General features: G+C 36.8%; 1 long non-coding RNA gene across 1 annotated transcript; it reads left to right on the top strand.

Annotated features, from left to right (window-relative positions):
- Positions 1–1,066: 1,066 nt before the first annotated feature.
- LOC113331941 lies at positions 1,067–1,508 on the top strand. Its single transcript, XR_003351239.1, has 3 exons — positions 1,067–1,178; positions 1,266–1,358; positions 1,436–1,508. It is a non-coding gene; the product is annotated as an uncharacterized LOC113331941 (long non-coding RNA).
- The last annotated feature ends 2,273 nt before the right edge of the window (positions 1,509–3,781 follow it).

The raw sequence follows: 3,781 nt of genomic DNA, 5'->3' as shown, positions 1-3,781 counted from the left end.
TCACACGCTTACTATTGTGTTTCCACCCAAGATGAGTAACACGAGAGGATATTTCATCCCATGCGTGTGCCATTCACATGCGTGATTTTGGTATACCCTAATGAAAACCAGATCAAACTTTTCATTTTTCATGTTTTATTTTTTCTCTCTTTTGCATCTCTGCTCTCAGCTTATCTTCTCTTCCTCTCGGCCATGAAAACCAGATCGAGTTTATACCATCACAAAAATCTCGATCATCACAAGAATTTCAATCATCACAAAAATATCTTCCTATCAGTCGATGAATCCATCTGTGTAACTTGATTTCGCAAAACCTAATCTCATAAGTTTTTCGATTTTTAGGGTTTAATCTGTTTTTCAATAACTTAATCTCGTATCAGCAAACCCAGTTTACAGAAATCAAATCTATCTTTGAATTTCACAAACCCTAAGAAGATTTTGAGACTCAAAACTCAAGTATAAACCCTAGAAAAATCAGGTAAACTTTAAACTTCATTACTTGTTTTTGCTTTTAAGGTGAATCTGGTTTGAATTGAGAAGATGGGTTGCATCTGCAACTCAGTTTTGGAGACAACCAGTGATGAATAATGGGTATTGTGGTGTGATGTATTTGGTGGATTCTGCAGTGAATGGAGCGATGGATTATGGAGCTTCTGAGGTACAGTGGTTAGGGTTGCAGTTGAGAATTGAGATTTTGTTGTATGAAGTGTGGAAAGAAGCAATTGCAGGTGATATTCAAGAATGGGAAATTATGTTATGGAAGAGTGAATGGAACTGAATTACTGTGTGGGCTAAGTTGAACTGAAGTTGATGGTTGAACTGAGTGCAGTCAAGCCATGGCATTGCAGGTGGTATGGAACCGAGCTTGGTAAGTGTTCATGTTTTTGATTATTGTCAGTTAGATTCTAATCCTAATCCTGTGCAATGCGCGACGAGATTGTATGAAATTCGTAGCTATAGGTGTTGGAGAGATGGTTACTTGTATGCCCAATTTGTATTGAGTGGTTACTTTTAATACTGGTTTCAGGTACATATGGGAGTCTAAGAATGATGAAAAGTTTTTGTTATTTCTGAGGATGAATGGAATGAACCACTAGGACGAGGAACTGAGATTAGGTTGCATCTTAGCTGGGGAGTTTTGGAGGAAGATAAACTTAAACTGAGCACTTGAATTTTATGTATAATTTTGTTGGGTATTTACTTTCCATCCCCTTAGCGTGCCAACGAAAACATTATCCAGAAAATTTCCTCCCTCTTTCTTCTAGGTTGTATGATCTAATTGGTATCTGCGGATGATGTAACCAAGGAAGTGGATGTTGAAGTTCCAGCAGACGAAGATGACAGCGAAGCTGAATCATGTACGTACTTACACATTTAACTTTTAGTTGATGATCATACATGAACTCCTCTCATATGGTTTTACTCTTTCAAACAGCTGAAATGAGTTTCATAGAGGGTAAAGAAGTAGAAGAAGATGGTGAGAAATAAAAACTGGACAAATAGACTGGATTGATCAAGGTAATCAACAATCTTTTGCTTACCTATCTTCTCCACCCAAGTTTTCATTTGAGGTGTTAATTGGGATTTGATTATAGGTAATCTTCCTGGATGTTTTCTCCAAGCTCAAGCCATTGGTCTCATGCCTATGATCGACCAGGTAATATTCATGCTATGCACTGGCTTAACATTTTCCTGGTTTATGAAGAGAATCTAAAATGACATCTCATCTCATTGCGTGGATGTATGATAGATGCAAATCAGTGTTGTTGGCGGGTTAGTGTTAATACGATACTTATACAAGGTCTGTTGTTTGCATTTTATCCAAAGGAATGCTATGTTAAGAGGTATTATTGCATTTTATATAAGTAATGGATTTGTTGACATTATGCTACTTTCCATTATGCTATGGATTTGCATTATTCTGATGATAATTTCCATTAAAGGGATCTAATCTGTATATCCATGTTGGCTGGCCTCTATATCGAAGATATGGGCATGCATTTGAGGTAATGTGCTGCGAAGAAACTCTCATGTTGGGTCTTTACTCTTTATTTACTTCTCTAGTTTAATCTGAAATTTTATTGTTTACTAGGCATTCAAGTTGATTTTGGCTGATCCTGATACCAATCCAAGCTTGCACCGAAGCAGTAGATAGCCACAAGGATAAACTGGTAGGAAAGGAGACACCAAGAGTAGTGAGTATCAACTTTCTTGAAATCAATCTTAAAACCTAGTGCAACATATACCGTAAGAGCTGTGTAACATGTGGTTGTGTAAACACTTTTATTCATTTTAGTAAAAAACTATGGAGTATGAATTATGAAACTGATTTTGAATGCTAGTGAGCAAGCACGATGACAACTTTCCCAGCATAGAATGAATGTAAAAGAGTGTTTAGGTACTTGTCAGAATTTGATACTTAACAAAAAAAATTTTGGTACTTAGAAGAATTTGTATTCTTTATTAATAGAACTGAATGAATGTAGATGTAAATTGATTGAAGCAATTATTGTTGAATGTGGATGGATTGAAAGGTTTGTACATGGTAGTATTTGGAATTCCGGATTCCGGCAGAAAATGTACTGTCGGTCAATACTGACCTGGTCAAAATTGGTCAGTATTGACTAATTTTGACCAAGTCAATATTGACTGGCAGTAATTTTTTTTCTGTTACAAAAAAATTCGTAACGACTTGCAGGTGTTACGAAGATCAAGTTACAAACATTTCGTAACGGATCTTGCCTGTTACACTCGCCACGTAGTAACGGCTCGTGCCTGTTACAAAGGCCGTTACAACCCAAAATTCGTAACGGCCCCATTGTCGTTACAAAAAAATGTAACACCCCATTTTGAAACAGGCAAGAGCCGTTACAACCTATTTTAGTAACGGCTTAGTTATGTTACTAATCCCAGAATTTGGTGTAGTGAATGGCCCTGCCATCTTGCATTAAAACATCTCCAACACCATTTGTGCATGCATCAGATTCCACAATAAAGGGCTTAGAGAAATCAGGCAAAGCTAATACAGGAGTGGTGCACATAGCAGCTTTAAGAGTATTGAAGGCTTGCATAAGCTTCCATATCCTTTGACAAACTTCTTATAATAGCATGTGAGGCCCAAAAATCCTCTCAGCTGCTTCAAACTTGTGGGAACTGGCCATTCAAGCATGCATTGAATCTTCTCATGGTCAGTTGCTACTCCTTGAGCATTGATGATATGACCTAAGTACTGTAATGATGGCTGAGCAAAGGTACATTTGGAAAATTTAGCAAAAAGTCGGTGTTGTCTTCGGAGTTTAAGTACTATGGAGAGGTGTTGAATATGGTACTTGAGATTAGCACTACAGACTAATATGTCATCAAAGAAGACAAGAACAAATTTTCTGAGATAAGGACCAAAAACAGAATTCATTAGTGCTTGAAAAGTGGTTGGTGCATTAGTTAGGCCAAAAGGCATGACTTTGAACTCAAAATGACCATGATGTGTTCTAAATGCAGTTTTATGAATGTCAGGTATATGTACTATAATTTGATAATAACCAGACCTAAGATCTAGTTTAGTGAAAATGACAGCTCCATGCAATTTATCTAATAATTCATCAATTATTGGTATAGGAAACTTATCTTTAATTGTAATGTCATTGAGTTTCTTGTAATCCACACAGAACCTCCAAGTACCATCCTTCTTCTTAACTAGAAGTATAGGAGAAGCAAAGGGACTTTGACTCTCTTGAATGATTTCATCTTGAAGCATTTCTTTCACCAATTGTTCCACCACTGA

Source organism: Papaver somniferum, unplaced genomic scaffold (assembly GCF_003573695.1).
Source record: "Papaver somniferum cultivar HN1 unplaced genomic scaffold, ASM357369v1 unplaced-scaffold_128, whole genome shotgun sequence".
Classification (NCBI taxonomy): domain Eukaryota; kingdom Viridiplantae; phylum Streptophyta; class Magnoliopsida; order Ranunculales; family Papaveraceae; genus Papaver; species Papaver somniferum.
Note: the sequence above shows the minus strand (reverse complement) of the source record. Positions and strands in the feature narration are given on the sequence as shown.